At 49.5% G+C, this 22,770-nt stretch overlaps 17 non-coding genes across 17 annotated transcripts; all 17 read left to right on the forward strand.

Annotated features, from left to right (window-relative positions):
- The first annotated feature begins 1,107 nt into the window (after positions 1–1,107).
- On the forward strand, positions 1,108–1,180 carry trnam-cau (transfer RNA methionine (anticodon CAU)). Its single transcript has one exon. It is a non-coding gene; the product is annotated as a tRNA-Met (tRNA).
- A 1,195-nt stretch (positions 1,181–2,375) lies between these two features.
- trnat-cgu (transfer RNA threonine (anticodon CGU)) lies at positions 2,376–2,448 on the forward strand. The gene has a single exon. It is a non-coding gene; the product is annotated as a tRNA-Thr (tRNA).
- A 1,195-nt stretch (positions 2,449–3,643) lies between these two features.
- On the forward strand, positions 3,644–3,716 carry trnam-cau (transfer RNA methionine (anticodon CAU)). Its single transcript has one exon. It is a non-coding gene; the product is annotated as a tRNA-Met (tRNA).
- A 1,230-nt stretch (positions 3,717–4,946) lies between these two features.
- Positions 4,947–5,019, forward strand: trnam-cau (transfer RNA methionine (anticodon CAU)). Its single transcript has one exon. It is a non-coding gene; the product is annotated as a tRNA-Met (tRNA).
- A 1,195-nt stretch (positions 5,020–6,214) lies between these two features.
- trnam-cau (transfer RNA methionine (anticodon CAU)) lies at positions 6,215–6,287 on the forward strand. The gene has a single exon. It is a non-coding gene; the product is annotated as a tRNA-Met (tRNA).
- A 1,230-nt stretch (positions 6,288–7,517) lies between these two features.
- Positions 7,518–7,590, forward strand: trnam-cau (transfer RNA methionine (anticodon CAU)). Its single transcript has one exon. It is a non-coding gene; the product is annotated as a tRNA-Met (tRNA).
- Positions 7,591–8,788: 1,198 nt separating this feature from the next.
- trnam-cau (transfer RNA methionine (anticodon CAU)) lies at positions 8,789–8,861 on the forward strand. The gene has a single exon. It is a non-coding gene; the product is annotated as a tRNA-Met (tRNA).
- A 1,222-nt stretch (positions 8,862–10,083) lies between these two features.
- On the forward strand, positions 10,084–10,156 carry trnam-cau (transfer RNA methionine (anticodon CAU)). The gene has a single exon. It is a non-coding gene; the product is annotated as a tRNA-Met (tRNA).
- A 1,230-nt stretch (positions 10,157–11,386) lies between these two features.
- On the forward strand, positions 11,387–11,459 carry trnam-cau (transfer RNA methionine (anticodon CAU)). Its single transcript has one exon. It is a non-coding gene; the product is annotated as a tRNA-Met (tRNA).
- A 1,195-nt stretch (positions 11,460–12,654) lies between these two features.
- trnam-cau (transfer RNA methionine (anticodon CAU)) lies at positions 12,655–12,727 on the forward strand. The gene has a single exon. It is a non-coding gene; the product is annotated as a tRNA-Met (tRNA).
- A 1,230-nt stretch (positions 12,728–13,957) lies between these two features.
- On the forward strand, positions 13,958–14,030 carry trnam-cau (transfer RNA methionine (anticodon CAU)). Its single transcript has one exon. It is a non-coding gene; the product is annotated as a tRNA-Met (tRNA).
- A 1,195-nt stretch (positions 14,031–15,225) lies between these two features.
- Positions 15,226–15,298, forward strand: trnam-cau (transfer RNA methionine (anticodon CAU)). The gene has a single exon. It is a non-coding gene; the product is annotated as a tRNA-Met (tRNA).
- A 1,198-nt stretch (positions 15,299–16,496) lies between these two features.
- On the forward strand, positions 16,497–16,569 carry trnam-cau (transfer RNA methionine (anticodon CAU)). Its single transcript has one exon. It is a non-coding gene; the product is annotated as a tRNA-Met (tRNA).
- Positions 16,570–17,764: 1,195 nt separating this feature from the next.
- Positions 17,765–17,837, forward strand: trnam-cau (transfer RNA methionine (anticodon CAU)). The gene has a single exon. It is a non-coding gene; the product is annotated as a tRNA-Met (tRNA).
- A 1,198-nt stretch (positions 17,838–19,035) lies between these two features.
- On the forward strand, positions 19,036–19,108 carry trnam-cau (transfer RNA methionine (anticodon CAU)). Its single transcript has one exon. It is a non-coding gene; the product is annotated as a tRNA-Met (tRNA).
- A 1,230-nt stretch (positions 19,109–20,338) lies between these two features.
- trnam-cau (transfer RNA methionine (anticodon CAU)) lies at positions 20,339–20,411 on the forward strand. The gene has a single exon. It is a non-coding gene; the product is annotated as a tRNA-Met (tRNA).
- A 1,163-nt stretch (positions 20,412–21,574) lies between these two features.
- trnam-cau (transfer RNA methionine (anticodon CAU)) lies at positions 21,575–21,647 on the forward strand. Its single transcript has one exon. It is a non-coding gene; the product is annotated as a tRNA-Met (tRNA).
- Positions 21,648–22,770: the final 1,123 nt, after the last annotated feature.

Raw genomic sequence — 22,770 nt, forward strand, 5'->3', positions numbered from 1 at the left:
AGCAGATGGGCTCACACCACACCTGACACAACTCTTGTTTCTGAACAATTACCCGAGCCAAAAGAATAGTGGTGAATGCAGGTATTGATCCCGCTAACTCTCACATACAAAGCAAGCACTCTACCATTTGAGCTAATTCCCCACTGATGGCTGGCATTAGCTCCCAGTTTGCATCTGACTAGCCCCTTATCACTTGCCTTCTCGCTGTTCCACGACCAGCAGAAATCTCTTGCTTCAGGTTGGCCTGCTCCCTGAACACTTTCAATGCTTTGCTCCAATCGACGTTACTGAGCAATAGCAGGCGAGCAAGGGCAGGACTGGAAGCCATGGATATGGTGAAAGACGCCGAGAAGAGCTCGAGCCTGCGCAAGGGAAGCGAGTTGAGCGCAACGTCGCAGCCGCCACGAGCGTGAGGGAGCAGGCGAGAGCCCTGTCTGACTGATGGACAAATGACTTCTATTGCCTGAGGCTTTGCCTGAAAGAAAGTGCAATTGCCTGAGGCTTTGCCTGAAAGAAAGTGCAATTGCCTGAGGCTTTGCCTGAAAGAAAATGCTGGCTCTTTACATGCATTGCTTCTCAAAGGCACTCCCTGCTGACACACACATGCAAGTGTTCAAGCAAAACGGTGAAGGCACTGTCCTGTGCCTCAGCTGCAACATGTTCAGCTGTAAACTGCTCATCATATTAAGAACTCAGCCTTCAGCGAATTGCGACTTACCACACACATACTTACTTCAAAAGAATGCTCACTGCTTCAAGCCGGAGTGCAACCAACCACCTAAGGACGACTTTGCTTTGCTTTGTTTTCTACTGCACTGCTCCGCTCCCCACCTGTCAATCGAAGGGAAGCGGCAGAGGTGCCTATCTTTGCTGATTGTCTGCCGCATGCCTTTTAATGCTGCTCGTCCTGTGTACTTGCTGATGTCGCAGCTATTTTTCACAGCCTGGGCCAGCGGCGCAATGGATAACGCATCTGACTACGGATTAGAAGATTGCATGTTCGGCTCCTACCTGGCTCGAGCATTTTGGCAATCTTTGCATTCTGGCTTTGAATGCCACGTAAGCGAACATAGCTGGTCACACTCTTCAGTTACTAACCAGACAAGTGCCTTCTTAGCGCAGTAGGCAGCGCGTCAGTCTCATAATCTGAAGGTCCTGAGTTCAATCCTCAGAGAAGGCATTAATACTTGCATGGACTTTTCTCCTTCTTTCATTTCAGCTGCATTCATGCAAAAATCAGGAAGTTTTGCTGCGATAGCACATCAAAGGATTTGATGTCCCTCAGCCTGCGGTGACCTTCAGAAGCAGATGGGCTCACACCACACCTGACACAACTCTTGTTTCTGAACAATTACCCGAGCCAAAAGAATAGTGGTGAATGCAGGTATTGATCCCGCTAACTCTCACATACAAAGCAAGCACTCTACCATTTGAGCTAATTCCCCATTGATGGCTGGCATTAGCTCCCAGTTTGCATCTGACTAGCCCCTTATCACTTGCCTCCTCGCTGTTCCACGACCAGCAGAAATCTCTTGCTTCAGGTTGGCCTGCTCCCTGAACACTTTCAATGCTTTGCTCCAATCGACGTTACTGAGCAATAGCAGGCGAGCAAGGGCAGGACTGGAAGCCATGGATATGGTGAAAGACGCCGAGAAGAGCTCGAGCCTGCGCAAGGGAAGCGAGTTGAGCGCAACGTCGCAGCCGCCACGAGCGTGAGGGAGCAGGCGAGAGCCCTGTCTGACTGATGGACAAATGACTTCTATTGCCTGAGGCTTTGCCTGAAAGAAAGTGCAATTGCCTGAGGCTTTGCCTGAAAGAAAATGCTGGCTCTTTACATGCATTGCTGCTCAAAGGCACTCCCTGCTGACACACACATGCAAGTGCTCAAGCAAAACGGTGAAGGCACTGTCCTGTGCCTCAGCTGCAACATTTTCAGCTGTAAACTGCTCATATTAAGAACTCTGCCTTCAGCGAATTGCGACTTACCACACACATACTTACTTCAAAAGAATGCTCACTGCTTCAAGCCGGAGTGCAACCAACCACCTAAGGACGACTTTGCTTTGCTTTGTTTTCTACTGCACTGCTCCGCTCCCCACCTGTCAATCGAAGGGAAGCGGCAGAGGTGCCTATCTTTGCTGATTGTCTGCCGCATGCCTTTTAATGCTGCTCGTCCTGTGTACTTGCTGATGTCGCAGCTATTTTTCACAGCCTGGGCCAGCGGCGCAATGGATAACGCATCTGACTACGGATTAGAAGATTGCATGTTCGGCTCCTACATGGCTCGAGCATTTTGGCAATCTTTGCATTCTGGCTTTGAATGCCACGTAAGCGAACATAGCTGGTCACACTCTTCAGTTACTAACCAGACAAGTGCCTTCTTAGCGCAGTAGGCAGCGCGTCAGTCTCGTAATCTGAAGGTCCTGAGTTCAATCCTCAGAGAAGGCATTAATACTTGCATGGACTTTTCTCCTTCTTTCATTTCAGCTGCATTCATGCAAAAATCAGGAAGTTTTGCTGCGATAGCACATCAAAGGATTTGATGTCCCTCAGCCTGCGGTGACCTTCAGAAGCAGATGGGCTCACACCACACCTGACACAACTCTTGTTTCTGAACAATTACCCGAGCCAAAAGAATAGTGGTGAATGCAGGTATTGATTCCGCTAACTCTCACATACAAAGCAAGCACTCTACCATTTGAGCTAATTCCCCATTGATGGCTGGCATTAGCTCCCAGTTTGCATCTGACTAGCCCCTTATCACTTGCCTCCTCGCTGTTCCACGACCAGCAGAAATCTCTTGCTTCAGGTTGGCCTGCTCCCTGAACACTTTCAATGCTTTGCTCCAATCGACGTTACTGAGCAATAGCAGGCGAGCAAGGGCAGGACTGGAAGCCATGGATATGGTGAAAGACGCCGAGAAGAGCTCGAGCCTGCGCAAGGGAAGCGAGTTGAGCGCAACGTCGCAGCCGCCACGAGCGTGAGGGAGCAGGCGAGAGCCCTGTCTGACTGATGGACAAATGACTTCTATTGCCTGAGGCTTTGCCTGAAAGAAAGTGCAATTGCCTGAGGCTTTGCCTGATAGAAAATGCTGGCTCTTTACATGCATTGCTGCTCAAAGGCACTCCCTGCTGACACACACATGCAAGTGCTCAAGCAAAACGGTGAAGGCACTGTCCTGTGCCTCAGCTGCAACATTTTCAGCTGCAAACTGCTCATATTAAGAACTCTGCCTTCAGCGAATTGCGACTTACCACACACATACTTACTTCAAAAGAATGCTCACTGCTTCAAGCCGGAGTGCAACCAACCACCTAAGGACGACTTTGCTTTGCTTTGTTTTCTACTGCACTGCTCCGCTCCCCACCTGTCAATCGAAGGGAAGCGGCAGAGGTGCCTATCTTTGCTGATTGTCTGCCGCATGCCTTTTAATGCTGCTCGTCCTGTGTACTTGCTGATGTCGCAGCTATTTTTCACAGCCTGGGCCAGCGGCGCAATGGATAACGCATCTGACTACGGATTAGAAGATTGCATGTTCGGCTCCTACCTGGCTCGAGCATTTTGGCAATCTTTGCATTCTGGCTTTGAATGCCACGTAAGCGAACATAGTTGGTCACACTCTTCAGTTACTAACCAAGCAAGTGCCTTCTTAGCGCAGTAGGCAGCGCGTCAGTCTCATAATCTGAAGGTCCTGAGTTCAATCCTCAGAGAAGGCATTAATACTTGCATGGACTTTTCTCCTTCTTTCATTTCAGCTGCATTAATGCAAAAATCAGGAAGTTTTGCTGCGATAGCACATCAAAGGATTTGATGTCCCTCAGCCTGCGGTGACCTTCAGAAGCAGATGGGCTCACACCACACCTGACACAACTCTTGTTTCTGAACAATTACCCGAGCCAAAAGAATAGTGGTGAATGCAGGTATTGATCCCGCTAACTCTCACATGCAAAGCAAGCGCTCTACCATTTGAGCTAATTCCCCATTGATGTCTGGCATTAGCTCCCAGTTTGCATCTGACTAGCCCCTTATCACTTGCCTCCTCGCTGTTCCACGACCAGCAGAAATCTCTTGCTTCAGGTTGGCCTGCTCCCTGAACACTTTCAATGCTTTGCTCCAATCGACGTTACTGAGCAATAGCAGGCGAGCAAGGGCAGGACTGGAAGCCATGGATATGGTGAAAGACGCCGAGAAGAGCTCGAGCCTGCGCAAGGGAAGCGAGTTGAGCGCAACGTCGCAGCCGCCACGAGCGTGAGGGAGCAGGCGAGAGCCCTGTCTGACTGATGGACAAATGACTTCTATTGCCTGAGGCTTTGCCTGAAAGAAAGTGCAATTGCCTGAGGCTTTGCCTGAAAGAAAGTGCAATTGCCTGAGGCTTTGCCTGAAAGAAAATGCTGGCTCTTTACATGCATTGCTTCTCAAAGGCACTCCCTGCTGACACACACATGCAAGTGTTCAAGCAAAACGGTGAAGGCACTGTCCTGTGCCTCAGCTGCAACATGTTCAGCTGTAAACTGCTCATCATATTAAGAACTCTGCCTTCAGCGAATTGCGACTTACCACACACATACTTACTTCAAAAGAATGCTCACTGCTTCAAGCCGGAGTGCAACCAACCACCTAAGGACGACTTTGCTTTGCTTTGTTTTCGACTGCACTGCTCCGCTCCCCACCTGTCAATCGAAGGGAAGCGGCAGAGGTGCCTATCTTTGGTGATTCTCTGCCGCATGCCTTTTAATGCTGCTCGTCCTGTGTACTTGCTGATGTCGCAGCTATTTTTCACAGCCTGGGCCAGCGGCGCAATGGATAACGCATCTGACTACGGATTAGAAGATTGCATGTTCGGCTCCTACCTGGCTCGAGCATTTTGGCAATCTTTGCATTCTGGCTTTGAATGCCACGTAAGCGAACATAGTTGGTCACACTCTTCAGTTACTAACCAGGCAAGTGCCTTCTTAGCGCAGTAGGCAGCGCGTCAGTCTCATAATCTGAAGGTCCTGAGTTCAATCCTCAGAGAAGGCATTAATACTTGCATGGACTTTTCTCCTTCTTTCATTTCAGCTGCATTCATGCAAAAATCAGGAAGTTTTGCTGCGATAGCACATCAAAGGATTTGATGTCCCTCAGCCTGCGGTGACCTTCAGAAGCCGATGGGCTCACACCACACCTGACACAACTCTTGTTTCTGAGCAATTACCCGAGCCAAAAGAATAGTGGTGAATGCAGGTATTGATCCCGCTAACTCTCACATACAAAGCAAGCACTCTACCATTTGAGCTAATTCCCCATTGATGGCTGGCATTAGCTCCCAGTTTGCATCTGACTAGCCCCTTATCACTTGCCTCCTCGCTGTTCCACGACCAGCAGAAATCTCTTGCTTCAGGTTGGCCTGCTCCCTGAACACTTTCAATGCTTTGCTCCAATCGACGTTACTGAGCAATAGCAGGCGAGCAAGGGCAGGACTGGAAGCCATGGATATGGTGAAAGACGCCGAGAAGAGCTCGAGCCTGCGCAAGGGAAGCGAGTTGAGCGCAACGTCGCAGCCGCCACGAGCGTGAGGGAGCAGGCGAGAGCCCTGTCTGACTGATGGACAAATGACTTCTATTGCCTGAGGCTTTGCCTGAAAGAAAGTGCAATTGCCTGAGGCTTTGCCTGATAGAAAATGCTGGCTCTTTACATGCATTGCTGCTCAAAGGCACTCCCTGCTGACACACACATGCAAGTGCTCAAGCAAAACGGTGAAGGCACTGTCCTGTGCCTCAGCTGCAACATGTTCAGCTGTAAACTGCTCATATTAAGAACTCTGCCTTCAGCGAATTGCGACTTACCACACACATACTTACTTCAAAAGAATGCTCACTGCTTCAAGCCGGAGTGCAACCAACCACCTAAGGACGACTTTGCTTTGCTTTGTTTTCTACTGCACTGCTCCGCTCCCCACCTGTCAATCGAAGGGAAGCGGCAGAGGTGCCTATCTTTGCTGATTGTCTGCCGCATGCCTTTTAATGCTGCTCGTCCTGTGTACTTGCTGATGTCGCAGCTATTTTTCACAGCCTGGGCCAGCGGCGCAATGGATAACGCATCTGACTACGGATTAGAAGATTGCATGTTCGGCTCCTACCTGGCTCGAGCATTTTGGCAATCTTTGCATTCTGGCTTTGAATGCCACGTAAGCGAACATAGTTGGTCACACTCTTCAGTTACTAACCAGGCAAGTGCCTTCTTAGCGCAGTAGGCAGCGCGTCAGTCTCATAATCTGAAGGTCCTGAGTTCAATCCTGAGAGAAGGCATTAATACTTGCATAGACTTTTCTCCTTCTTTCATTTCAGCTGCATTCATGCAAAAATCAGGAAGTTTTGCTGCGATAGCACATCAAAGGATTTGATGTCCCTCAGCCTGCGGTGACCTTCAGAAGCAGATGGGCTCACACCACACCTGACACAACTCTTGTTTCTGAACAATTACCCGAGCCAAAAGAATAGTGGTGAATGCAGGTATTGATCCCGCTAACTCTCACATGCAAAGCAAGCACTCTACCATTTGAGCTAATTCCCCATTTATATCTAGCATTAGCTCCCAGTTTGCATCTGACTAGCCCCTTATCACTTGCCTCCTCGCTGTTCCACGACCAGCAGAAATCTCTTGCTTCAGGTTGGCCTGCTCCCTGAACACTTTCAATGCTTTGCTCCGATCGACGTTACTGAGCAATAGCAGGCGAGCAAGGGCAGGACTGGAAGCCATGGATATGGTGAAAGACGCCGAGAAGAGCTCGAGCCTGCGCAAGGGAAGCGAGTTGAGCGCAACGTCGCAGCCGCCACGAGCGTGAGGGAGCAGGCGAGAGCCCTGTCTGACTGATGGACAAATGACTTCTATTGCCTGAGGCTTTGCCTGAAAGAAAGTGCAATTGCCTGAGGCTTTGCCTGAAAGAAAGTGCAATTGCCTGAGGCTTTGCCTGAAAGAAAATGCTGGCTCTTTACATGCATTGCTTCTCAAAGGCACTCCCTGCTGACACACACATGCAAGTGTTCAAGCAAAACGGTGAAGGCACTGTCCTGTGCCTCAGCTGCAACATGTTCAGCTGTAAACTGCTCATCATATTAAGAACTCTGCCTTCAGCGAATTGCGACTTACCACACACATACTTACTTCAAAAGAATGCTCACTGCTTCAAGCCGGAGTGCAACCAACCACCTAAGGACGACTTTGCTTTGCTTTGTTTTCTACTGCACTGCTCCGCTCCCCACCTGTCAATCGAAGGGAAGCGGCAGAGGTGCCTATCTTTGCTGATTGTCTGCCGCATGCCTTTTAATGCTGCTCGTCCTGTGTACTTGCTGATGTCGCAGCTATTTTTCACAGCCTGGGCCAGCGGCGCAATGGATAACGCATCTGACTACGGATTAGAAGATTGCATGTTCGGCTCCTACCTGGCTCGAGCATTTTGGCAATCTTTGCATTCTGGCTTTGAATGCCACGTAAGCGAACATAGTTGGTCACACTCTTCAGTTACTAACCAGGCAAGTGCCTTCTTAGCGCAGTAGGCAGCGCGTCAGTCTCATAATCTGAAGGTCCTGAGTTCAATCCTCAGAGAAGGCATTAATACTTGCATGGACTTTTCTCCTTCTTTCATTTCAGCTGCATTCATGCAAAAATCAGGAAGTTTTGCTGCGATAGCACATCAAAGGATTTGATGTCCCTCAGCCTGCGGTGACCTTCAGAAGCAGATGGGCTCACACCACACCTGACACAACTCTTGTTTCTGAGCAATTACCCGAGCCAAAAGAATAGTGGTGAATACAGGTATTGATCCCGCTAACTCTCACATACAAAGCAAGCACTCTACCATTTGAGCTAATTCCTCATTGATGGCTGGCATTAGCTCCCAGTTTGCATCTGACTAGCCCCTTATCACTTGCCTCCTCGCTGTTCCACGACCAGCAGAAATCTCTTGCTTCAGGTTGGCCTGCTCCCTGAACACTTTCAATGCTTTGCTCCAATCGACGTTACTGAGCAATAGCAGGCGAGCAAGGGCAGGACTGGAAGCCATGGATATGGTGAAAGACGCCGAGAAGAGCTCGAGCCTGCGCAAGGGAAGCGAGTTGAGCGCAACGTCGCAGCCGCCACGAGCGTGAGGGAGCAGGCGAGAGCCCTGTCTGACTGATGGACAAATGACTTCTATTGCCTGAGGCTTTGCCTGAAAGAAAGTGCAATTGCCTGAGGCTTTGCCTGATAGAAAATGCTGGCTCTTTACATGCATTGCTGCTCAAAGGCACTCCCTGCTGACACACACATGCAAGTGCTCAAGCAAAACGGTGAAGGCACTGTCCTGTGCCTCAGCTGCAACATGTTCAGCTGTAAACTGCTCATCATATTAAGAACTCTGCCTTCAGCGAATTGCGACTTACCACACACATACTTACTTCAAAAGAATGCTCACTGCTTCAAGCCGGAGTGCAACCAACCACCTAAGGACGACTTTGCTTTGCTTTGTTTTCTACTGCACTGCTCCGCTCCCCACCTGTCAATCGAAGGGAAGCGGCAGAGGTGCCTATCTTTGCTGATTGTCTGCCGCATGCCTTTTAATGCTGCTCGTCCTGTGTACTTGCTGATGTCGCAGCTATTTTTCACAGCCTGGGCCAGCGGCGCAATGGATCACGCATCTGACTACGGATTAGAAGATTGCATGTTCGGCTCCTGCCTGGCTCGAGCATTATGGCAATCTTTGCATTCTGGCTTTGAATGCCACGTAAGCGAACATAGTTGGTCACACTCTTCAGTTACTAACCAGGCAAGTGCCTTCTTAGCGCAGTAGGCAGCGCGTCAGTCTCATAATCTGAAGGTCCTGAGTTCAATCCTCAGAGAAGGCATTAATACTTGCATAGACTTTTTTCCTTCTTTCATTTCAGCTGCATTCATGCAAAAATCAGGAAGTTTTGCTGCGATAGCACATCAAAGGATTTGATGTCCCTCAGCCTGCGGTGACCTTCAGAAGCAGATGGGCTCACACCACACCTGACACAACTCTTGTTTCTGAACAATTACCCGAGCCAAAAGAATAGTGGTGAATGCAGGTATTGATCCCACTAACTCTCACATACAAAGCAAGCGCTCTACCATTTGAGCTAATTCCCCATTGATGTCTGGCATTAGCTCCCAGTTTGCATCTGACTAGCCCCTTATCACTTGCCTCCTCGCTGTTCCACGACCAGCAGAAATCTCTTGCTTCAGGTTGGCCTGCTCCCTGAACACTTTCAATGCTTTGCTCCGATCGACGTTACTGAGCAATAGCAGGCGAGCAAGGGCAGGACTGGAAGCCATGGATATGGTGAAAGACGCCGAGAAGAGCTCGAGCCTGCGCAAGGGAAGCGAGTTGAGCGCAACGTCGCAGCCGCCACGAGCGTGAGGGAGCAGGCGAGAGCCCTGTCTGACTGATGGACAAATGACTTCTATTGCCTGAGGCTTTGCCTGAAAGAAAGTGCAATTGCCTGAGGCTTTGCCTGAAAGAAAGTGCAATTGCCTGAGGCTTTGCCTGATAGAAAATGCTGGCTCTTTACATGCATTGCTGCTCAAAGGCACTCCCTGCTGACACACACATGCAAGTGCTCAAGCAAAACGGTGAAGGCACTGTCCTGTGCCTCAGCTGCAACATTTTCAGCTGCAAACTGCTCATATTAAGAACTCTGCCTTCAGCGAATTGCGACTTACCACACACATACTTATTTCAAAAGAATGCTCACTGCTTCAAGCCGGAGTGCAACCAACCACCTAAGGACGACTTTGCTTTGTTTTCTACTGCACTGCTCCGCTCCCCACCTGTCAATCGAAGGGAAGCGGCAGAGGTGCCTATCTTTGCTGATTGTCTGCCGCATGCCTTTTAATGCTGCTCGTCCTGTGTACTTGCTGATGTCGCAGCTATTTTTCACAGCCTGGGCCAGCGGCGCAATGGATAACGCATCTGACTACGGATTAGAAGATTGCATGTTCGGCTCCTGCCTGGCTCGTGCATTTTGGCAATCTTTGCATTCTGGCTTTGAATGCCACGTAAGCGAACATAGTTGGTCACACTCTTCAGTTACTAACCAGGTAAGTGCCTTCTTAGTGCAGTAGGCAGCGCGTCAGTCTCATAATCTGAAGGTCCTGAGTTCAATCCTCAGAGAAGGCATTAATACTTGCATAGACTTTTTTCCTTCTTTCATTTCAGCTGCATTCATGCAAAAATCAGGAAGTTTTGCTGCGATAGCACATCAAAGGATTTGATGTCCCTCAGCCTGCGGTGACCTTCAGAAGCAGATGGGCTCACACCACACCTGACACAACTCTTGTTTCTGAACAATTACCCGAGCCAAAAGAATAGTGGTGAATGCAGGTATTGATCCCGCTAACTCTCACATGCAAAGCAAGCGCTCTACCATTTGAGCTAATTCCCCATTTATGTCTGGCATTAGCTCCCAGTTTGCATCTGACTAGCCCCTTATCACTTGCCTCCTCGCTGTTCCACGACCAGCAGAAATCTCTTGCTTCAGGTTGGCCTGCTCCCTGAACACTTTCAATGCTTTGCTCCGATCGACGTTACTGAGCAATAGCAGGCGAGCAAGGGCAGGACTGGAAGCCATGGATATGGTGAAAGACGCCGAGAAGAGCTCGAGCCTGCGCAAGGGAAGCGAGTTGAGCGCAACGTCGCAGCCGCCACGAGCGTGAGGGAGCAGGCGAGAGCCCTGTCTGACTGATGGACAAATGACTTCTATTGCCTGAGGCTTTGCCTGAAAGAAAGTGCAATTGCCTGAGGCTTTGCCTGAAAGAAAGTGCAATTGCCTGAGGCTTTGCCTGAAAGAAAATGCTGGCTCTTTACATGCATTGCTTCTCAAAGGCACTCCCTGCTGACACACACATGCAAGTGTTCAAGCAAAACGGTGAAGGCACTGTCCTGTGCCTCAGCTGCAACATGTTCAGCTGTAAACTGCTCATCATATTAAGAACTCTGCCTTCAGCGAATTGCGACTTACCACACACATACTTACTTCAAAAGAATGCTCACTGCTTCAAGCCGGAGTGCAACCAACCACCTAAGGACGACTTTGCTTTGCTTTGTTTTCTACTGCACTGCTCCGCTCCCCACCTGTCAATCGAAGGGAAGCGGCAGAGGTGCCTATCTTTGCTGATTGTCTGCCGCATGCCTTTTAATGCTGCTCTTCCTGTGTACTTGCTGATGTCGCAGCTATTTTTCACAACCTGGGCCAGCGGCGCAATGGATAACGCATCTGACTACGGATTAGAAGATTGCATGTTCGGCTCCTACCTGGCTCGAGCATTTTGGCAATCTTTGCATTCTGGCTTTGAATGCCACGTAAGCGAACATAGTTGGTCACACTCTTCAGTTACTAACCAGGCAAGTGCCTTCTTAGCGCAGTAGGCAGCGCGTCAGTCTCATAATCTGAAGGTCCTGAGTTCAATCCTCAGAGAAGGCATTAATACTTGCATGGACTTTTCTCCTTCTTTCATTTCAGCTGCATTCATGCAAAAATCAGGAAGTTTTGCTGCGATAGCACATCAAAGGATTTGATGTCCCTCAGCCTGCGGTGACCTTCAGAAGCAGATGGGCTCACACCACACCTGACACAACTCTTGTTTCTGAGCAATTACCCGAGCCAAAAGAATAGTGGTGAATGCAGGTATTGATCCCGCTAACTCTCACATACAAAGCAAGCACTCTACCATTTGAGCTAATTCCCCATTGATGGCTGGCATTAGCTCCCAGTTTGCATCTGACTAGCCCCTTATCACTTGCCTCCTCGCTGTTCCACGACCAGCAGAAATCTCTTGCTTCAGGTTGGCCTGCTCCCTGAACACTTTCAATGCTTTGCTCCAATCGACGTTACTGAGCAATAGCAGGCGAGCAAGGGCAGGACTGGAAGCCATGGATATGGTGAAAGATGCCGAGAAGAGCTCGAGCCTGCGCAAGGGAAGCGAGTTGAGCGCAACGTCGCAGCCGCCACGAGCGTGAGGGAGCAGGCGAGAGCCCTGTCTGACTGATGGACAAATGACTTCTATTGCCTGAGGCTTTGCCTGAAAGAAAGTGCAATTGCCTGAGGCTTTGCCTGATAGAAAATGCTGGCTCTTTACATGCATTGCTGCTCAAAGGCACTCCCTGCTGACACACACATGCAAGTGCTCAAGCAAAACGGTGAAGGCACTGTCCTGTGCCTCAGCTGCAACATTTTCAGCTGTAAACTGCTCATATTAAGAACTCTGCCTTCAGCGAATTGCGACTTACCACACACATACTTACTTCAAAAGAATGCTCACTGCTTCAAGCCGGAGTGCAACCAACCACCTAAGGACGACTTTGCTTTGCTTTGTTTTCTACTGCACTGCTCCGCTCCCCACCTGTCAATCGAAGGGAAGCGGCAGAGGTGCCTATCTTTGCTGATTGTCTGCCGCATGCCTTTTAATGCTGCTCGTCCTGTGTACTTGCTCATGTCGCAGCTATTTTTCACAGCCTGGGCCAGCGGCGCAATGGATAACGCATCTGACTACGGATTGGAAGATTGCATGTTCGGCTCCTACCTGGCTCGAGCATTTTGGCAATCTTTGCATTCTGGCTTTGAATGCCACGTAAGCGAACATAGTTGGTCACACTCTTCAGTTACTAACCAGGCAAGTGCCTTCTTAGCGCAGTAGGCAGCGCGTCAGTCTCATAATCTGAAGGTCCTGAGTTCAATCCTCAGAGAAGGCATTAATACTTGCATAGACTTTTTTCCTTCTTTCATTTCAGCTGCATTCATGCAAAAATCAGGAAGTTTTGCTGCGATAGCACATCAAAGGATTTGATGTCCCTCAGCCTGCGGTGACCTTCAGAAGCAGATGGGCTCACACCACACCTGACACAACTCTTGTTTCTGAACAATTACCCGAGCCAAAAGAATAGTGGTGAATGCAGGTATTGATCCCACTAACTCTCACATGCAAAGCAAGCGCTCTACCATTTGAGCTAATTCCCCATTGATGTCTGGCATTAGCTCCCAGTTTGCATCTGACTAGCCCCTTATCACTTGCCTCCTCGCTGTTCCACGACCAGCAGAAATCTCTTGCTTCAGGTTGGCCTGCTCCCTGAACACTTTCAATGCTTTGCTCCGATCGACGTTACTGAGCAATAGCAGGCGAGCAAGGGCAGGACTGGAAGCCATGGATATGGTGAAAGACGCCGAGAAGAGCTCGAGCCTGCGTAAGGGAAGCGAGTTGAGCGCAACGTCGCAGCCGCCACGAGCGTGAGGGAGCAGGCGAGAGCCCTGTCTGACTGATGGACAAATGACTTCTATTGCCTGAGGCTTTGCCTGAAAGAAAGTGCAATTGCCTGAGGCTTTGCCTGAAAGAAAGTGCAATTGCCTGAGGCTTTGCCTGAAAGAAAATGCTGGCTCTTTACATGCATTGCTTCTCAAAGGCACTCCCTGCTGACACACACATGCAAGTGTTCAAGCAAAACGGTGAAGGCACTGTCCTGTGCCTCAGCTGCAACATGTTCAGCTGTAAACTGCTCATCATATTAAGAACTCTGCCTTCAGCGAATTGCGACTTACCACACACATACTTACTTCAAAAGAATGCTCACTGCTTCAAGCCGGAGTGCAACCAACCACCTAAGGACGACTTTGCTTTGCTTTGTTTTCTACTGCACTGCTCCGCTCCCCACCTGTCAATCGAAGGGAAGCGGCAGAGGTGCCTATCTTTGCTGATTGTCTGCCGCATGCCTTTTAATGCTGCTCGTCCTGTGTACTTGCTGATGTCGCAGCTATTTTTCACAGCCTGGGCCAGCGGCGCAATGGATAACGCATCTGACTACGGATTAGAAGATTGCATGTTCGGCTCCTACCTGGCTCGAGCATTTTGGCAATCTTTGCATTCTGGCTTTGAATGCCACGTAAGCGAACATAGTTGGTCACACTCTTCAGTTACTAACCAGGCAAGTGCCTTCTTAGCGCAGTAGGCAGCGCGTCAGTCTCATAATCTGAAGGTCCTGAGTTCAATCCTCAGAGAAGGCATTAATACTTGCATGGACTTTTCTCCTTCTTTCATTTCAGCTGCATTCATGCAAAAATCAGGAAGTTTTGCTGCGATAGCACATCAAAGGATTTGATGTCCCTCAGCCTGCGGTGACCTTCAGAAGCAGATGGGCTCACACCACACCTGACACAACTCTTGTTTCTGAGCAATTACCCGAGCCAAAAGAATAGTGGTGAATGCAGGTATTGATCCCTCTAACTCTCACATACAAAGCAAGCACTCTTCCATTTGAGCTAATTCCCCATTGATGGCTGGCATTAGCTCCCAGTTTGCATCTGACTAGCCCCTTATCACTTGCCTCCTCGCTGTTCCACGACCAGCAGAAATCTCTTGCTTCAGGTTGGCCTGCTCCCTGAACACTTTCAATGCTTTGCTCCGATCGACGTTACTGAGCAATAGCAGGCGAGCAAGGGCAGGACTGGAAGCCATGGATATGGTGAAAGACGCCGAGAAGAGCTCGAGCCTGCGCAAGGGAAGCGAGTTGAGCGCAACGTCGCAGCCGCCACGAGCGTGAGGGAGCAGGCGAGAGCCCTGTCTGACTGATGGACAAATGACTTCTATTGCCTGAGGCTTTGCCTGAAAGAAAGTGCAATTGCCTGAGGCTTTGCCTGATAGAAAATGCTGGCTCTTTACATGCATTGCTGCTCAAAGGCACTCCCTGCTGACACACACATGCAAGTGCTCAAGCAAAACGGTGAAGGCACTGTCCTGTGCCTCAGCTGCAACATGTTCAGCTGTAAACTGCTCATATTAAGAACTCTGCCTTCAGCGAATTGCGACTTACCACACACATACTTACTTCAAAAGAATGCTCACTGCTTCAAGCCGGAGTGCAACCAACCACCTAAGGACGACTTTGCTTTGCTTTGTTTTCTACTGCACTGCTCCGCTCCCCACCTGTCAATCGAAGGGAAGCGGCAGAGGTGCCTATCTTTGCTGATTGTCTGCCGCATGCCTTTTAATGCTGCTCGTCCTGTGTACTTGCTGATGTCGCAGCTATTTTTCACAGCCTGGGCCAGCGGCGCAATGGATAACGCATCTGACTACGGATTAGAAGATTGCATGTTCGGCTCCTACCTGGCTCGAGCATTTTGGCAATCTTTGCATTCTGGCTTTGAATGCCACGTAAGCGAACATAGTTGGTCACACTCTTCAGTTACTAACCAGGCAAGTGCCTTCTTAGCGCAGTAGGCAGCGCGTCAGTCTCATAATCTGAAGGTCCTGAGTTCAATCCTCAGAGAAGGCATTAATACTTGCATGGACTTTTCTCCTTCTTTCATTTCAGCTGCATTCATGCAAAAATCAGGAAGTTTTGCTGCGATAGCACATCAAAGGATTTGATGTCCCTCAGCCTGCGGTGACCTTCAGAAGCAGATGGGCTCACACCACACCTGACACAACTCTTGTTTCTGAACAATTACCCGAGCCAAAAGAATAGTGGTGAATGCAGGTATTGATCCCTCTAACTCTCACATACAAAGCAAGCACTCTACCATTTGAGCTAATTCCCCATTGATGGCTGGCATTAGCTCCCAGTTTGCATCTGACTAGCCCCTTATCACTTGCCTCCTCGCTGTTCCACGACCAGCAGAAATCTCTTGCTTCAGGTTGGCCTGCTCCCTGAACACTTTCAATGCTTTGCTCCAATCGACGTTACTGAGCAATAGCAGGCGAGCAAGGGCAGGACTGGAAGCCATGGATATGGTGAAAGACGCCGAGAAGAGCTCGAGCCTGCGCAAGGGAAGCGAGTTGAGCGCAACGTCGCAGCCGCCACGAGCGTGAGGGAGCAGGCGAGAGCCCTGTCTGACTGATGGACAAATGACTTCTATTGCCTGAGGCTTTGCCTGAAAGAAAGTGCAATTGCCTGAGGCTTTGCCTGAAAGAAAATGCTGGCTCTTTACATGCATTGCTTCTCAAAGGCACTCCCTGCTGACACACACATGCAAGTGTTCAAGCAAAACGGTGAAGGCACTGTCCTGTGCCTCAGCTGCAACATGTTCAGCTGTAAACTGCTCATCATATTAAGAACTCTGCCTTCAGCGAATTGCGACTTACCACACACATACTTACTTCAAAAGAATGCTCACTGCTTCAAGCCAGAGTGCAACCAACCACCTAAGGACGACTTTGCTTTGCTTTGTTTTCTACTGCACTGCTCCGCTCCCCACCTGTCAATCGAAGGGAAGCGGCAGAGGTGCCTATCTTTGCTGATTGTCTGCCGCATGCCTTTTAATGCTGCTCGTCCTGTGTACTTGCTGATGTCGCAGCTATTTTTCACAGCCTGGGCCAGCGGCGCAATGGATAACGCATCTGACTACGGATTAGAAGATTGCATGTTCGGCTCCTACCTGGCTCGAGCATTTTGGCAATCTTTGCATTCTGGCTTTGAATGCCACGTAAGCGAACATAGTTGGTCACACTCTTCAGTTACTAACCAGGCAAGTGCCTTCTTAGTGCAGTAGGCAGCGCGTTAGTCTCATAATCTGAAGGTCCTGAGTTCAATCCTCAGAGAAGGCATTAATACTTGCATGGACTTTTCTCCTTCTTTCATTTCAGCTGCATTCATGCAAAAATCAGGAAGTTTTGCTGCGATAGCACATCAAAGGATTTGATGTCCCTCAGCCTGCGGTGACCTTCAGAAGCAGATGGGCTCACACCACACCTGACACAACTCTTGTTTCTGAACAATTACCCGAGCCAAAAGAATAGTGGTGAATGCAGGTATTGATCCCTCTAACTCTCACATACAAAGCAAGCACTCTTCCATTTGAGCTAATTCCCCATTGATGGCTGGCATTAGCTCCCAGTTTGCATCTGACTAGCCCCTTATCACTTGCCTCCTCGCTGTTCCACGACCAGCAGAAATCTCTTGCTTCAGGTTGGCCTGCTCCCTGAACACTTTCAATGCTTTGCTCCAATCGACGTTACTGAGCAATAGCAGGCGAGCAAGGGCAGGACTGGAAGCCATGGATATGGTGAAAGACGCCGAGAAGAGCTCGAGCCTGCGCAAGGGAAGCGAGTTGAGCGCAACGTCGCAGCCGCCACGAGCGTGAGGGAGCAGGCGAGAGCCCTGTCTGACTGATGGACAAATGACTTCTATTGCCTGAGGCTTTGCCTGAAAGAAAGTGCAATTGCCTGAGGCTTTGCCTGATAGAAAATGCTGGCTCTTTACATGCATTGCTGCTCAAAGGCACTCCCTGCTGACACACACATGCAAGTGCTCAAGCAAAACGGTGAAGGCACTGTCCTGTGCCTCAGCTGCAACATTTTCAGCTGTAAACTGCTCATATTAAGAACTCTGCCTTCAGCGAATTGCGACTTACCACACACATACTTACTTCAAAAGAATGCTCACTGCTTCAAGCCGGAGTGCAACCAACCACCTAAGGACGACTTTGCTTTGCTTTGTTTTCTACTGCACTGCTCCGCTCCCCACCTGTCAATCGAAGGGAAGCGGCAGAGGTGCCTATCTTTGCTGATTGTCTGCCGCATGCCTTTTAATGCTGCTCGTCCTGTGTACTTGCTGATGTCGCAGCTATTTTTCACAGCCTGGGCCAGCGGCGCAATGGATAACGCATCTGACTACGGATTAGAAGATTGCATGTTCGGCTCCTACCTGGCTCGAGCATTTTGGCAATCTTTGCATTCTGGCTTTGAATGCCACGTAAGCGAACATAGTTGGTCACACTCTTCAGTTACTAACCAGGCAAGTGCCTTCTTAGCGCAGTAGGCAGCGCGTCAGTCTCATAATCTGAAGGTCCTGAGTTCAATCCTCAGAGAAGGCATTAATACTTGCATGGACTTTTCTCCTTCTTTCATTTCAGCTGCATTCATGCAAAAATCAGGAAGTTTTGCTGCGATAGCACATCAAAGGATTTGATGTCCCTCAGCCTGCGGTGACCTTCAGAAGCAGATGGGCTCACACCACACCTGACACAACTCTTGTTTCTGAACAATTACCCGAGCCAAAAGAATAGTGGTGAATGCAGGTATTGATCCCGCTAACTCTCACATACAAAGCAAGCACTCTACCATTTGAGCTAATTCCCCATTGATGGCTGGCATTAGCTCCCAGTTTGCATCTGACTAGCCCCTTATCACTTGCCTCCACGCTGTTCCACGACCAGCAGAAATCTCTTGCTTCAGGTTGGCCTGCTCCCTGAACACTTTCAATGCTTTGCTCCAATCGACGTTACTGAGCAATAGCAGGCGAGCAAGGGCAGGACTGGAAGCCATGGATATGGTGAAAGACGCCGAGAAGAGCTCGAGCCTGCGCAAGGGAAGCGAGTTGAGCGCAACGTCGCAGCCGCCACGAGCGTGAGGGAGCAGGCGAGAGCCCTGTCTGACTGATGGACAAATGACTTCTATTGCCTGAGGCTTTGCCTGAAAGAAAGTGCAATTGCCTGAGGCTTTGCCTGAAAGAAAATGCTGGCTCTTTACATGCATTGCTTCTCAAAGGCACTCCCTGCTGACACACACATGCAAGTGTTCAAGCAAAACGGTGAAGGCACTGTCCTGTGCCTCAGCTGCAACATGTTCAGCTGTAAACTGCTCATCATATTAAGAACTCTGCCTTCAGCGAATTGCGACTTACCACACACATACTTACTTCAAAAGAATGCTCACTGCTTCAAGCCGGAGTGCAACCAACCACCTAAGGACGACTTTGCTTTGCTTTGTTTTCTACTGCACTGCTCCGCTCCCCACCTGTCAATCGAAGGGAAGCGGCAGAGGTGCCTATCTTTGCTGATTGTCTGCCGCATGCCTTTTAATGCTGCTCGTCCTGTGTACTTGCTGATGTCGCAGCTATTTTTCACAGCCTGGGCCAGCGGCGCAATGGATAACGCATCTGACTACGGATTAGAAGATTGCATGTTCGGCTCCTACCTGGCTCGAGCATTTTGGCAATCTTTGCATTCTGGCTTTGAATGCCACGTAAGCGAACATAGTTGGTCACACTCTTCAGTTACTAACCAGGCAAGTGCCTTCTTAGCGCAGTAGGCAGCGCGTCAGTCTCATAATCTGAAGGTCCTGAGTTCAATCCTGAGAGAAGGCATTAATACTTGCATAGACTTTTCTCCTTCTTTCATTTCAGCTGCATTCATGCAAAAATCAGGAAGTTTTGCTGCGATAGCACATCAAAGGATTTGATGTCCCTCAGCCTGCGGTGACCTTCAGAAGCAGATGGGCTCACACCACACCTGACACAACTCTTGTTTCTGAACAATTACCCGAGCCAAAAGAATAGTGGTGAATGCAGGTATTGATCCCGCTAACTCTCACATACAAAGCAAGCACTCTACCATTTGAGCTAATTCCCCATTGATGGCTGGCATTAGCTCCCAGTTTGCATCTGACTAGCCCCTTATCACTTGCCTCCTCGCTGTTCCACGACCAGCAGAAATCTCTTGCTTCAGGTTGGCCTGCTCCCTGAACACTTTCAATGCTTTGCTCCGATCGACGTTACTGAGCAATAGCAGGCGAGCAAGGGCAGGACTGGAAGCCATGGATATGGTGAAAGACGCCGAGAAGAGCTCGAGCCTGCGCAAGGGAAGCGAGTTGAGCGCAACGTCGCAGCCGCCACGAGCGTGAGGGAGCAGGCGAGAGCCCTGTCTGACTGATGGACAAATGACTTCTATTGCCTGAGGCTTTGCCTGAAAGAAAGTGCAATTGCCTGAGGCTTTGCCTGAAAGAAAGTGCAATTGCCTGAGGCTTTGCCTGAAAGAAAATGCTGGCTCTTTACATGCATTGCTTCTCAAAGGCACTCCCTGCTGACACACACATGCAAGTGTTCAAGCAAAACGGTGAAGGCACTGTCCTGTGCCTCAGCTGCAACATGTTCAGCTGTAAACTGCTCATCATATTAAGAACTCAGCCTTCAGCGAATTGCGACTTACCACACACATACTTACTTCAAAAGAATGCTCACTGCTTCAAGCCGGAGTGCAACCAACCACCTAAGGACGACTTTGCTTTGCTTTGTTTTCTACTGCACTGCTCCGCTCCCCACCTGTCAATCGAAGGGAAGCGGCAGAGGTGCCTATCTTTGCTGATTGTCTGCCGCATGCCTTTTAATGCTGCTCGTCCTGTGTACTTGCTGATGTCGCAGCTATTTTTCACAGCCTGGGCCAGCGGCGCAATGGATAACGCATCTGACTACGGATTAGAAAATTGCATGTTCGGCTCCTACCTGGCTCGAGCATTTTGGCAATCTTTGCATTCTGGCTTTGAATGCCACGTAAGCGAACATAGCTGGTCACACTCTTCAGTTACTAACCAGACAAGTGCCTTCTTAGCGCAGTAGGCAGCGCGTCAGTCTCATAATCTGAAGGTCCTGAGTTCAATCCTCAGAGAAGGCATTAATACTTGCATGGACTTTTCTCCTTCTTTCATTTCAGCTGCATTCATGCAAAAATCAGGAAGTTTTGCTGCGATAGCACATCAAAGGATTTGATGTCCCTCAGCCTGCGGTGACCTTCAGAAGCAGATGGGCTCACACCACACCTGACACAACTCTTGTTTCTGAACAATTACCCGAGCCAAAAGAATAGTGGTGAATGCAGGTATTGATCCCGCTAACTCTCACATACAAAGCAAGCACTCTACCATTTGAGCTAATTCCCCATTGATGGCTGGCATTAGCTCCCAGTTTGCATCTGACTAGCCCCTTATCACTTGCCTCCTCGCTGTTCCACGACCAGCAGAAATCTCTTGCTTCAGGTTGGCCTGCTCCCTGAACACTTTCAATGCTTTGCTCCAATCGACGTTACTGAGCAATAGCAGGCGAGCAAGGGCAGGACTGGAAGCCATGGATATGGTGAAAGACGCCGAGAAGAGCTCGAGCCTGCGCAAGGGAAGCGAGTTGAGCGCAACGTCGCAGCCGCCACGAGCGTGAGGGAGCAGGCGAGAGCCCTGTCTGACTGATGGACAAATGACTTCTATTGCCTGAGGCTTTGCCTGATAGAAAATGCTGGCTCTTTACATGCATTGCTGCTCAAAGGCACTCCCTGCTGACACACACATGCAAGTGCTCAAGCAAAACGGTGAAGGCACTGTCCTGTGCCTCAGCTGCAACATTTTCAGCTGCAAAATGCTCATATTAAGAACTCTGCCTTCAGCGAATTGCGACTTACCACACACATACTTACTTCAAAAGAATGCTCACTGCTTCAAGCCGGAGTGCAACCAACCACCTAAGGACGACTTTGCTTTGCTTTGTTTTCTACTGCACTGCTCCGCTCCCCACCTGTCAATCGAAGGGAAGCGGCAGAGGTGCCTATCTTTGCTGATTGTCTGCCGCATGCCTTTTAATGCTGCTCTTCCTGTGTACTTGCTGATGTCGCAGCTATTTTTCACAGCCTGGGCCAGCGGCGCAATGGATAACGCATCTGACTACGGATTAGAAGATTGCATGTTCGGCTCCTACCTGGCTCGAGCATTTTGGCAATCTTTGCATTCTGGCTTTGAATTCCACGTAAGCGAACATAGTTGGTCACACTCTTCAGTTACTAACCAGGCAAGTGCCTTCTTAGCGCAGTAGGCAGCGCGTCAGTCTCATAATCTGAAGGTCCTGAGTTCAATCCTCAGAGAAGGCATTAATACTTGCATGGACTTTTCTCCTTCTTTCATTTCAGCTGCATTCATGCAAAAATCAGGAAGTTTTGCTGCGATAGCACATCAAAGGATTTGATGTCCCTCAGCCTGCGGTGACCTTCAGAAGCAGATGGGCTCACACCACACCTGACACAACTCTTGTTTCTGAACAATTACCCGAGCCAAAAGAATAGTGGTGAATGCAGGTATTGATCCCGCTAACTCTCACATACAAAGCAAGCACTCTACCATTTGAGCTAATTCCCCATTGATGGCTGGCATTAGCTCCCAGTTTGCATCTGACTAGCCCCTTATCACTTGCCTCCTCGCTGTTCCACGACCAGCAGAAATCTCTTGCTTCAGGTTGGCCTGCTCCCTGAACACTTTCAATGCTTTGCTCCGATCGACGTTACTGAGCAATAGCAGGCGAGCAAGGGCAGGACTGGAAGCCATGGATATGGTGAAAGACGCCGAGAAGAGCTCGAGCCTGCGCAAGGGAAGCGAGTTGAGCGCAACGTCGCAGCCGCCACGAGCGTGAGGGAGCAGGCGAGAGCCCTGTCTGACTGATGGACAAATGACTTCTATTGCCTGAGGCTTTGCTTGAAAGAAAGTGCAATTGCCTGAGGCTTTGCCTGATAGAAAATGCTGGCTCTTTACATGCATTGCTGCTCAAAGGCACTCCCTGCTGACACACACATGCAAGTGTTCAAGCAAAACGGTGAAGGCACTGTCCTGTGCCTCAGCTGCAACATGTTCAGCTGTAAACTGCTCATCATATTAAGAACTCTGCCTTCAGCGAATTGCGACTTACCACACACATACTTACTTCAAAAGAATGCTCACTGCTTCAAGCCGGAGTGCAACCAACCACCTAAGGACGACTTTGCTTTGTTTTCTACTGCACTGCTCCGCTCCCCACCTGTCAATCGAAGGGAAGCGGCAGAGGTGCCTATCTTTGCTGATTGTCTGCCGCATGCCTTTTAATGCTGCTCGTCCTGTGTACTTGCTGATGTCGCAGCTATTTTTCACAGCCTGGGCCAGCGGCGCAATGGATAACGCATCTGACTACGGATTAGAAGATTGCATGTTCGGCTCCTGCCTGGCTCGTGCATTTTGGCAATCTTT

This window comes from Pristiophorus japonicus, unplaced genomic scaffold (assembly GCF_044704955.1).
Source record: "Pristiophorus japonicus isolate sPriJap1 unplaced genomic scaffold, sPriJap1.hap1 HAP1_SCAFFOLD_207, whole genome shotgun sequence".
Lineage (NCBI taxonomy): Eukaryota > Metazoa > Chordata > Chondrichthyes > Pristiophoridae > Pristiophorus > Pristiophorus japonicus.